This window comes from Saccopteryx bilineata, chromosome 7 (assembly GCF_036850765.1).
Source record: "Saccopteryx bilineata isolate mSacBil1 chromosome 7, mSacBil1_pri_phased_curated, whole genome shotgun sequence".
NCBI classification, from domain to species: Eukaryota; Metazoa; Chordata; class Mammalia; order Chiroptera; family Emballonuridae; genus Saccopteryx; species Saccopteryx bilineata.
The window spans coordinates 110191091-110203777 of NC_089496.1; the positions used below are offsets into that span (position 1 = coordinate 110191091).

At 52.7% G+C, this 12687-nt stretch overlaps 1 protein-coding gene across 2 annotated transcripts in view; it reads left to right on the forward strand.

Annotated features, from left to right (window-relative positions):
* Nucleotides 1-12687, forward strand: part of DOCK1 (dedicator of cytokinesis 1) — a 437923-nt gene that overhangs the window by 236507 nt on the left and 188729 nt on the right. The window lies entirely within an intron of this gene.

Genomic DNA, 12687 nt, shown 5'->3' on the forward strand with positions numbered 1-12687 from the left:
ACCCGGGGTCAAGCTCTGTAATTGGAGAGTGAAGGCAGCTGTGAGTGGTCTGAGACGGAAGCCTCAGCCAGTGTCCTCTGATACTTAGGAAAGGAATACCACAGAGCAGGCCTCACTGCCCCTCCTAACCAAGACCCCGCCCCCACAAGCACAGGGCAGCACCTGTAGGTGTCAGGTCAGGGGAGACTTGCTGCATCTGCTTCAGGTGAAGCTCAGCTCACTTGGGAAGAGATCTGGGATGCAGGAGGAGCTGCAGCCCCCTGTGCCCCTTCCCCTAACTCCATCAGTGAGTAGGTCTCCTGAGCTCACGCAGCTGGCCCAGGGGCCTCTCTGATTCCTGACAGGCCCTGGTGCCTGGGCCTGGGCCTGAGTAGCCGGCTGGCCACAGGTCTCATGGCTCCTTAAATTTTCTCAGACTTGGGGCTTGAAGTTCATTCTGCATGGACATTTGCCAAAGGGCCACCTTCCTCAGTTTGAATATTTCACCAGAAAGGACAGAATAACGGCAGACACAAGGGCAGTGACAGGCTTTGGGGAAGGAACCGGGAGGACACGTGATCAAGCCCTCTCACTTCAGACACACAGCTGTGGGTGCACACACCTCTGCCGCTCCCTCCCTGAGTCCCTGCCCCTGGCACCAGCCCTGTGACTGGCACCCAGCCTTGGCTCAGTCCTTGTTTTTGTGGGGAAGTGAACCTAGCTCTGTGCCTTATATAGCATCTGTTCTTTATGACCAGCTTTGTCTGGAATGCTTTATCTGTCCCCAGGGGGGTGCTGGTGATGGGTCTAGATATTCTAGAAGAAAGACACCCTTCCCTCTCAGCATCTTTTGGGACCGAGTCTGCAATCCTCAGGCGTCCACGTATGCCCAGAGCAGAAGTCCTGCCCTGAGCCTGTGCATGCGGACTCTTACCACCTCGGTCTCTCTATTACCCTCCCTCACCCAGTCTGTCAGGTCGAATTTTCAGCCCGTTTACTTCTCTGGCTGCCTGGTGGAGCTGGTGGGAGCCGGCTGGAGAGATAGGGTCCCCTCCATGACAATTTTAGGTGACACATGAGCAGCTGGAACCCGGGAACTCGCCATTCCCCCTGGAAGGGAACTGATGTGTGTGTGTGGGGGTGCCGGGCTCAGGGACACTTACTGTCAGGTGGGCGGGATCCTCGTCACAGCTCCCTCCAGTGTCCTCTCTCTGGGGATGTGTGCTCGCTCTGATGGGCTCAGTAATTCTCCCGGCAGTCTGGGGTGCTGCCTGCATGTCTTGCTGTACTGCTAATCCATACAGTCAAAACCCGCCTTCCGGGTCTCTAAACGGGTCACTGTCCATCCGACCCCCAGGAAATACTGACATCCTGCTGCTGAAGACAGAGAAGGATAAATACATGCGCCACAGGACAGAGCAGAGCCACAGGTGGCGGGGTGAGCTGGCCGGAAAACAGCTCCGGGAACCATGTTATTTGAGATCCACCCGATGTGTATGATTCTAGGAGGAAAATGAAAAGCTATAATTGGCAGGTCAGGAAACCCCACTTTTATGGGGCGGGGGGAGTTTCATTGAACTTCTTAGTATCACCAAGACTGCTTTTTTTCACCCCTGTCTTCCAAGGCTACTTTTCATTGTTCCATTGTCTGCTAGACATACCGCTGTTTTCCTGAGTCTGTTACTGTCATTGCTAACACCCCTCCCCCTTTTAGAAGTAAGAATCCATTTATCTACGGTGTCACTTTGTGTCATTGGACTGCAGGCCTTCAGCTTTGCAAGTGTGAATGTTGATGAAAACTTGTTGCTGTACCTTGGGCTATACAGAGAGATGTTCCGCACGGGGGTGGCTGATGGGTCCGCGTACACTGCTGTCGAGGGCAAGCCTGTGCTGGGCTCCGGCGGGCGAGACGGGGCTCTGCCAGCTTCCTGCGCACCCACCCCCAGTGCGTTATTATTTATTTACTTATTTTTTAAAAATATGTGCATGTGTTTAGGGTCTATGATGAAACGTTATATCTGTTTCCTCAGGAAAAGAGTTAAAGTTGTTAGAAAGCGGATTCGTTTCAGGAATCATTTAGGTAAGAATTCGCATCTTAGGTGGTTCTTCAAAGTTTCGCAAAAGGAGAAATAAAGCTATTTTTAAAAACGGGCATTCTTTTTTTTTTTTTTCCTGAAGCTGGAAACAGGGAGAGACAGACAGACTCCCGCATGCGCCCGACTGGGATCCACCCGGCACGCCCACCAGGGGGTGATGCTCTGCCCCTCTGGGGCGTCGCTCCGCTGCGACCAGAGCCACTCTAGGGCCTGGGGCAGAGGCCAAGGAGCCACCTCCAGCTCCCGGGCCATCTTTGCTACAATGGAGTCCTGGCTGCGGGAGGGGAAGAGAGAGACAGAGAGGAAGGAGGGTGGGGGTAGAGAAGCAAATGGGCGCTTCTCCTATGCGCCCTGGCCGGGAATCGAACGCTGGTCCCCCGCACGCCAGGCCGACACTCCACCGCTGAGCCAACCGGCCAGGGCCAAAAACGGGCATTCTTGACAACACAGGCACCCACAGAATAGAAACACAGTGCCCTCAGGACGGATAACTGAGATAATCCCCCTGTCTCTTCGCTTTCGCTCTTCCACCTGCGAGGGTGCGGTGGGGTGTGGGGAATGGCCGGACCTGCGGCGTCGTGAGCTTTGAGGCCTCCATTTCCACGTTTAAAAAGGGAGCCTCGGCCCTGGCTGGTTGGCTCAATGGTAGAGCGTCGGCCTGGCGTGTGGAAGTCCCGGGTTCGATTCCCGGCCAGGGCACACAAGAGAAGCACCCATCTGCTTCTCCACCCCTCCCCCTCTCCTTCCTCTCTGTCTCTCTCTTCCCCTCCCGCAGCCAAGGCTCCATTGGAGTAAAGTTGGCCTGGGTGCTGAGGATGGCTCCATGGCCTCTGCCTCAAGCGCTAGAATGGCTCTGGTCGCAACAGAGTGAGGCCCCAGATGGGCAGAGCATCGCCCCCTGGTGGGCGTGCCGGGTGGATCCCAGTTGGGTGCATGTGGGAGTCTTGTCTGACTGCCTCCCCGTTTCCAGCTGTACAAGAATGTTCAGAATGATTCTGTCCGTCTCACCTTTTCCAAACTGGAAATAACCCAAATGTCTTATCTACGGTAGACTGGGTAAAAAAAAAAAGCCCTGGTTCATTGCAGTGGAGTACTACACAGCAGGGCAGAGGACTGATGGCTGACCCGTGGAAGAACGGGAAAGGCCGTCACGGACCTTATGCAGAACAAGCCAGACACAAGAGGATATACCTTCTACGATTCTATTTCAGTAGAGTTTCCGGATGTGAAGAAGTTACACATGGCGGTAAATGTCGGGGTGGCGGTGAGCTTTGGGCATGCTCACCGCAGAGAGGTGTGGTGCCTTCTGTGGTGCCGGCTGTCCCGGTTGTGGGACTAGATGTCCGCACGGTTCTGTCATAGGGACAGACCGGCCGAGACAGTCTCTTGTGCCAACATGCCTACATTCTGGCTGGATGATTTCATGACGTGTTTGCCCCCCACCCCCGCTCTGTCATCCATTTAAATGAATCAGCTTATCAGTCAGCTCAACGGACGTTGCGTCTACTTCCTAGCGAACACCCCAACACCAGAGCGACAGAAAAGAGGGTCGTCTCCCCAGCCGGCTGCTGCCAGGAGGACACTTCGCATTGGAGCTTCCTTCTTTCTGACTCTGGACGCAGCCAGAGTTCGCCTTGGCAGGGATTGTCCTACCCTGTCCTGTACGTGTCCGGACGAGCCTGTGTCTGGGAGGGCAGGCGACACCCTCCAGCTCCTGCCACGGAGAAGTGGCTCAGGTTGACCTTAGACTGCAGGGGGAGAGCCCAGTGACATGGGGACGCTCTTTTTTCCTCTTTCGAGAGCAAACCCTGTTGCTCAGAGTGGCCCCAGCTGGATTTATCTCTTGCCTAGAAGGCTGAGCAGTCCTCTGCGTCGCTCCCTCTGTCCTATCCCGCTCAAGCCTCGATGGTCACTCCCCGGGGTGACTTGGTGCACACAGGACTCTCCCTGTGTGCAGAACCCCTGCCCCTGGTCCTTGCATTGTCCTGGCCACCAGCCGAGTGTCCGACCTCCTGCTGGGAGCCGGGGCTGTGTTCCTGGAGTGCTGCTCCGTGCTCCAGACTGTCCCTACCTCTAGTGTTTCTCTTTCGTGCTGAGTGACTAGAGCTGGTGTGTTGGCATGGAATTCAGCTGGGCTTGGACAATCTGAGCATCGCACAGGCGGGTTAAAGTCCCTGCTTTTCTGTCTGGCATCGTTGCGACTCAAATTCACAGGGAAAGGAGAGGTTTCATGTTTAAAGCGAAGAGGAGGAGCTCTAGGTTTTCCTGAATGCATCACACGGTCAGAGAGGTGCGGAGTCGGCCTGCGCCCCTGGCTGCTCCCCGCAACCCTCACCCCTCTCGTCTGCCAGCCTCTGCTGCAACCACAGGCTCCCCTCCCCCTCCGTCAGTTCCTGCCCCTTCTCTCCTTGGGGTGGCCCTTCTGACTGTCATGATCCAAGTCTAATCTAGTGGGGAGCATACCTCTTCCAAAGGGCGGGGTCCTCAGCGGCTTTTCTTCATCTAGACTGGAAAGGCCCCTGTCTCGTAGACCTGCTGAAGTCCCCTCCTCCAAAAACAGGTGCTGTGGCCCGGCCAAAGGATAGTACCTGGGACCAGAATTAGGTCAAGAAGGGGTAAAAGTTGCTTTCAAAAATTCCATCCCTACACCGCTAATCCACTTTGCTGGCGTCAGCACTGTTGATGGTCCTCGTCTGCCCTGCTGCACATAAACAAGGTCTGAGGGCCTGGGCTCTCGGGCACAGGGGTTTCCTGGTCGGCCCTCCATTCTCAGCTTCGATGTCACAGACACGGGCAGTGGGGAGAAGGAGAAGGAGAAACGGAACCCTCCCTCTGCCATTCCTTCCCTGCCACCAACCCTGTTGGACCTCGTGGGGTCCGCTTCATCGTCCGTGGACAGCATGCCCAGCCGCTGGTCCACGGCAGCATCTCCTTTCGTCCTCACAAGACAACCATGACGTAAAAATACGGGTCTGCTCTTCGTGGATGAAGAACAGAAGCGTTAAGTAGTTTCGCCAAGGGCTGAGGCCACCCCGCCGGGGAGTAAGCAGAGCTGAGATGCAGACCCGGCTCTGCTGGGTGTCGCGCTGCAGCACCCCTCGCTCGGGGCCGTCCCACTGAGGGCCTTGAGGTGCGCTCCAGAGTGCGCGTGATGCTCTCAGCGCTGCTCCAGGTTCCCATCCGCCACTCAAGACATCCTGGTCCTCGTGGCGGGGTGACATGAGCCAGGCGAGATCCTCTTCTACTTCTCGCCTGCCCCCCCAGGCTACAGCAGGCCCCCGTGTCCACAGTGGGCTGCTCACCTCTAGACTCCGGTGAGGTCAGCTCGGCTGTCCCCTGGGATGGATGCTGACCAGAATGTCCCCCGGCCGACGGCGAGCTCTCCGAAAGCGGGGGGCGGGGGACCTGTGGGCTCCTTGACCAGTGCCTCCTATAACGTCAGCCACTTGTCACCTTCATTAGGTGGTTCCTCCGCTCCTCCCTGGGTCAGTCATACTTTGCAGTGGAAACGGCCACGGGAACAGCAGGGTGCCGTCATCACGCCACGTTCAGACCGTACCTCACGCTTCTCCCACGGAACCTCGGCACTGTCACCGCCCGTTTTCTTTGCCGAACAGCAACTGTAAAATAACCCGTCTCAATGTGTATATTGCATATACGCCACAGAATTTCCTCTTCTGCTGCCGCCAGGGGCAGTGACCTGTGAAGTCGTGGTCTACGAACTGTCCGACCCCCGCGGTGCTCTCCCCACCTGACTTGCAGTGTACCTGCAAGTCGTGTGGGTCAGGGATGCTGGCGTAGCGAGCTCACCCCGACGTTGCCAAGCAAGCATTTTGTTTTTAAATGCCAAGTTCCAAATGGGAGGAGTACAGATTTAAAAAAAAAATCTCTAGTTAATGTTTGGTGACCTTTCAGGTCATACACAGATTTTCAGTTCTACATTTTTTCCATAAACATTTCTCCCCCCGCCCCTAAGGATTATGGAATCCATAGAGAATCCATTACATTAATGCCCCTGCATGGTAGGATTGCAGACCTGCCCGATGCCAGTTTGCCTAATTTGTGTTTTGGCACACCCTGGGTGCAGTCTGACCCCTATTCTGTGTACCGCCGGGCTCCTACCGGGCACAGCCACTTACCTTTAACTCATGGGACTGTAGTCATCAGAAACGTATTTTAACACATTTCTTACACAATTTTGATTTCTGCCAGGATTCAAAGAAAAGAAGACATTGTGTTTTTAAATATTGCTTAGTATTCTTTCTTGTTTTTAAATTTTTATTTTATTTTATTTACAAAACTCAGTGCCCATGGGTTACAGTTGATGTGGTCAGAAGGTGGTACAGGTGGTCCGGGTTCACTCCTGTCTCCGATCTCTGCCTGTTCCTGGTGTCGGCTCCGTGGTGGCTTCTCTCCCCGCTCTGGGAAAGAGCCCACTGAATGGTCCCTACCCTTCTCGGCTGGAAGAGGGAGGATTCTTGATTGCCCAGAACGTGGCTTTCATTCAAGTGAGGGAGGCAGCGCGGGTGGGTAGATGATGCCTTTTCTCATTAGTGTTTGCTGTTTGGTTATTTCAAGGAAGAAACTTGAAAATCAGAGTGATTGTTGTTGTTGTTTTTTTTTAAGAAAAATATTTGAGTTATAAATGTGGACATAAGCCTGACCAGGCAGTGGCAGAATGGATAGCGTGTCGGCCTGGGTTGCAGAGGACCCAGGTTTGAAACTGAAGGTCGCCGGCTTGTGCAAAGGGTCACCAGCTTGAGCGCAGGGTCGCCAACTTGAGTGTCAGATCATAGACATGACCCCATGGTTGCTGGGTTGAGCCCAAAGGTCGCTGGCTAAATTCCAAGGTTGTTGGCTTGAGCAAGGGGTCACTGGCTCAACTGTAGCCAGCTCCCTGGTCAAGGCACATATGAGAAAGCAATCACTGAACAACTAAACTAAGCATCTGCAACGAAGAATTGATGCTTCCCATCTCTCTCCTTTCCTGTCTCTCTGTCCCTTTCTGTCCCTCTCTCTGTCTCTCTCCCCCATGCCAAAAAAAGAAATGTGGACATAGTGTCACCCAAAATGATGAAATAGCTTTATGAGAGAAATCAGTTACTCAACATAAAGTTTCAAGCAAATCTTTTAAAAATTTTTTTTAATTAAGTGAGAAGAAAGGAGGCAGAGACAGATTCTTGCATGTGCCCAAACTGGATCCACCCAGCAAGCCCCCTACTGAGTGATGCTCTGCCCTTCTGGGGCCGCTGCTCCATTGCTCGGCAACTGAGCTATTTTAGTGCCTAAGACAAGGCCATGGAGCCATCCTCAGTACCTGGCACCAACTTGCTTAACCATTTGAGCATGGCTGCAGGAGGGGAAGAAAGAGAGAGTGATGGGGGGCGGGGAGAAGCACACGATCGCTTCTCCTGTGTGCCCTGACCAGGAATCGAACCCAGGACTTCCACACGCAGGGCCAACACTCTACTGCTGAGCCAACTGGCCAGAGACTCAAGCAAATCTTAATTCATCTGCTGTGTATTCTCATCATGAACTCCAAACGCCAGTTTCAGAATTTGTTAAATATGGGCAGTGTTCACCTGGTGGTGGGCAGCGGAGCAGCAAGTGAGGGCTGCAGGGCCTGCAAGGGACCGGCCCTGAATGGCTGCTTCTGGCTGCGGTCCAGCCTGTCCCCTCCTGGGCCATCTTGTGCTTCAGATCTCCCTGCTCATTGAGGGTCCCTCGCTCCCTCTGACCAGCAGGAGCAAATGTGGAATTACCCTTTCATGAGGCTGTCCTGGGCCGTGAGCGTTAACGCCCTGAAGTTTCAGTAGAGGGGAAGTTTCTGGACGATTGATTCTGATCACTGCCTCCAACTAGGAAAATGAAGAAATTCCTTTTAATGGTACTTCCCCCCCCTTCCCTGCGGAGTAAATATTGTGTCACATGAAACTGCTGGGTGAGATGTTCGAGTCCCTTAAAATAAGACGTGTGACTCATTCACACCATGAAAACGGTAAGGAGGCACCGTCCTCACCTGCGGAGTGGTAAGCTACTGGCCCTTTCCCTTCTGGTCCCTGGGCCTTAATGACCGTTTTCGCCATTGGAGCCATCTGTGAGTCTGTCTCCAGCTGTCAGGTGTGGGCTCTGGGTCTCAGCCCCAGGAATCCTATGTTTGGGCTCTGCTGTTGCCGGCAATTTGCATGAATTTGGTTTGACATTGTAGACACCCCTCCTAAGAAGAGGGCGAGCAGATGAAAGCCGCACACCACGTGGGTGTCCTCACGATCCCCTCCAGGTCACGTCACGTAAATGGACCCGGGCAGTGCCCGAAGGAGCCGGTGCCCACAGCATAGAGCCTTTATGGCTTCCCAAGGAAGCACGTTCCTTTTGTGCCTTTGCCCCACCTGTGGGGCTCTTTGTTACCAGCTTGTTCTTCCCACAGGAGTGCCTGCTTTCTTAGCGCTTGAAGAGACATGTGAAAACATCGCTGGGGTGAAGTCAGCTGGAGGTGGGGCGCGTACAAGCTTGGAGATGTCTCCGCATCCACCGTGGAATGTAAATACGCCCCCGTGGAAGCCAAAGGAACATCCACACGCCGTGTAAAATACAGAGATCTCCTGTTGACTTCCCTCTTCTTTATCTCTTGACAAGCATGCATAATCTCTACATTGAGATCCTGAGCAGAATCAATATTTTAAAAGTTATTCATCCCTGGGCATAACGCAGTTTAAGGAAACTCCAAAGGAGGAAGGATGGCTCGGGGGCGGGGCTGGGGGCGGGGCCGGGATGGGGTCAGGGACGGGGGTCAGGATGGGGTTCCCTTGACCACAGGCTCACTTGGATTCAGCTTCCTGGCCCGTCGCCTCTTGCCCACCTGTCCTGCAGGGAGAAGGGTTTGTTCAGTTCGTCCGAAATGACTTAAAAAAGCGCCACTGCAGAAAAATGGGCCTTGGGCATCGAGGGCATCTACCAGGCGCCCTTGTACACGTGGGCATGTGCGAGCATCCGGAGGTACGGGCACCTTCCGAAATTGTCTGTGGCCTGTCTCTGCACGGGTTCCGTGGGCAGGGTCGTCTGAACACGACCTGGGCTGGGCTGTCAGACACAGCACAGCGCTCTGAGTTTGCTCAGTCCCTCCCTGCCCCCAGGAGGCACTGGGGCTGGTGAACTGGAGGTGGCCCCTCCCTGCCACGGGCCAGGCGCTGCCCGTGTTTCTCTCTTGCTGTCCTCGTCCTCCTGCCACCGAGTTAGGAGGTACCGGCCTCTGAGACGGTCACTTCACACGGAGATGGAAGGGCCATCAGATGGCCTTGTGGCGACTCCGGGCGGCTCCACTCGTCATAGTCTCTGTGAGTCGGAACTTCCAACATGCTCCCCTTAGCGTTTCTCTAGGTCTTGTCTCGTTGGACTCAGTTTACTCGATTTTTTTTTTTTTTTTTCCCGTATCCCACACTCTGCTTCCCTTCCTGTCAGGAGATGTATTGACTTACGAGGTGTTTCAGTTAAAACGTGTGCTGATTTCATCTGGACACACGCATGGCAAGCCTGGCGTCTCTCTCGGGCCCTGTCCGTCCACACGGTGCCGGCAGGTTTGGGGGTCTGGTCTCTTCTCATAGAAAGTCACCGCGAGCCCCTTTCTCAGGTCTTGACTGAGCTGGCTGCGCGCATGCTGATCCCGGTTCAAGAGTTTTGCAGGACTTAGCACCTTAGTGCTCCCAGAAGCTCCGTGCATCTCTGACCTGCACCACTTGTCACGCGAGAAAGGAGACAGAGTGGTCAACACCCAACTAAGTCCTTCGGGAATCTCTCAGAGAAAACCGCTCCTGAGAAGGTGGGGGGTGGGGGGTGGGGGCAGGGGACCATTAGGAATCGGCTCCAGCAATATCAGAGAACAACTCAGCTTGCTTTCTTTTTTCAAAATTTTTATTTATTGGTTTTTAGATTGAGAAAGAGGGGAGGAAAGAAACAAACATCAACTCAGTCCACTTATTCATGCTGTCGTTGGTTGATTCTTGTCTGTGCCCTGACTGGGGGTCGAACCGCCACCTCCAGGGGTCTGGACAGCACTCTAACCAACCGAGCTACCCGGCCAGGGCCTACAATTCCACTTTCCCTGAGGAATGACACGTCTGTGTTTTGGCCTTGTTTGTTTTTAACTTTTATCTGCACGCACCAATAACAACTGTTGGAAGGCCTGAAAGTAATTTTTCTTTTTTCCCGGGAACAGATCACATCGCTCATTCTGGAAAGTGTATGAGTGTCACACTTGGGGATTGACTTCTTAGACCACTGCCCTCACTACTTATTTCATGGTAGATGGAAAGAATATTATGTAACAGGGATTGTGAGCTTCATCTTAGAGCAGATACATAATAAATGTATTTGACTTTTCAGGTCATACACCTCTGCCCTGGAAACCCATCTGTCTGCTGTCGAAGCAGGAAAACGCCCATTGAAAATATGTAAACAAACGAGTATGGCCGAGTGTTCCAATAAAACTTTACTGGTAAAGCCAGGAAGTGGGCTAGATTTTGCCCACAGGCTGGGATTTGCAGACTTCTGGTTCATAGCATTAATGGCTGTGACATTCCAATGCCTGTATATGATCTCAGATTTTAAGGAGGAAATTAATGAAGTGCTTGATTCTTCACAAGAAATGGGGATCTCCCCTGTGGCTGCTCCCATAGGCTGGATTCTAGATAAACCTGCCTGCACAGAGATTTGAGCAGAATTAGATCGGTATAGTCCAGTGGTAAGCAGACCGCGGCTCGCGAGCCACATGCGGCTCTTTGGCCCCTTGATTGTGGCTCTTCCACAAAATACCACGTACCCTAATTAAGTTAATAACAATGTACCTACCTATATAGTTTAAGTTTAAAAAATTTGGCTCTCAAAAGAAATTTCAATCGTTGTACTGTTGATATTTGGTTGTGTTGACTAATGAGCTTGCTGACCGCTGGTATAATCTATCAGGGGCTCTTCCAGGCAGGGATATGGTGACAGAGCTATTGGTCTGTTAGTATTTGGTAACGAAAGACAATAACACATCTCAGAATTCACGCTCTTGGGAAACAAATCTGGGCATGACAACATCTTTGTCGCCGTGTGCTGGGAGGGTTTTGCTTTGTCGGCTATGGGAATACTCTAGTTATTGGAGCGAAAATGCCATAATCTCTTCAGAGAGAAAGCCAGCTTGTTTGGGGCCTTTGGCCTTCCGCAACAGACAGTGAATATTGGATTTTTATCTCCCACTGATGTATTTATTTAAGTGCCTCACGGAACCAAGTGGAGTATCTTTGCTGTTGGCTTTTAATCCTGGAGCTGTAACAGTGACTGAGGTGTGTGTGTGTGTGTGTGTGTGTGTGTGTGTGTTTTATGTATATTGTTTTGATAGTTTCCAAGCAATTGAGATGACGATTGAAGTTTCCATCTTCATTCTTTATACCCATACAAAAAGGGGTCAGCGATTAGCTTCATATGGATTTTTCTCTAAAATGAGGATCCATCCATCAACCAAATATCTTTATTGTTTTACAGTGACTTCTTCAGATTTGAATGGGATCAGCAAGCAGATCCCATGACCCTGTGTCACAGTTCTCTTTTTAAACATGCCAAATGTGTAACCCAGGGGAATCACTGAATTCAATAAACTTCATGGTGTTTCACCCACGTTGAAATTTGCCAGTCCTCCATCTTGTTTACCCTTTGTGAGATCCTCGAAAGACATCAGATAGGCTTTTAATTTAATTGCTCTGGGGCCTGTCACTAGGACGATGGGGCTCTTTTATTGGGTAAAAGATAGTCCATTGTGCTCTGTGCTGTAAGTCACCAAGTGGTGGGTGATGTCACCTTTCTTCAGTGCTGGCCCTGTGCGTCCCCAGCAAGGAGAAACTGAGCCCCCCCACACACACACTGCGTGTTTCTCAAGTGTGTTTAACTGGAGGGGAGCATCTTTGAATTTATCTCCTTGCCGCATGGCCCTTGGAAGCGCTGAAGTTTCCCTGATGACCCACAGGCGGTTCTCTGCCTTTGGACTCGGCCTCCGCCAGCACGGAGCGGCAGCTTGGAGAAGCGGTTTTCATCTTGACGTGACGGTTTCCCTTGATGAGTCAGAACGTGTCACTCACAGAAGTTGGGAGAAGGTTGAGCTTGCCTTTGGAGTGCAAGAACAGAAGCACTCTGTGTGTGTGTGCGTGCGTGTGCGTGTATGTGTGTGTGCACGTGTGTGTGCATGTGTGTATGTATGCATGCGTGCATGTGTGTATGTGTGTGCGCCTGCGTGTGTGTGTGCGCGTGTGTATGCGCGTGCATGTGTGTATGTGTGCACGTGTGTGTGTACGTGCGTGTGTGTATGTGTGTGTGTGTGCATGCGCACACGCAGGCTTGATTTTGATTTTCATAAAGAAAAGCAAAATGTGAGGTCATTCTGTGTGGGAAAATCTTACTCGATCTGTGAAGACGGGAGCAAGGGAACGTGTAGCCGGGAGGAGAGCGAGCTCGGCGTGGAGTGGAACCCGTGTCGCCTCCGGCCCTGGTGGCCGCGTGACTTGCTGGATGGGCCGTGAGGGTAGATCTCGTCCCTGCGGCTGGTCAGAACTGAAAATCCAAAACAGGGTCTATGCAGCCA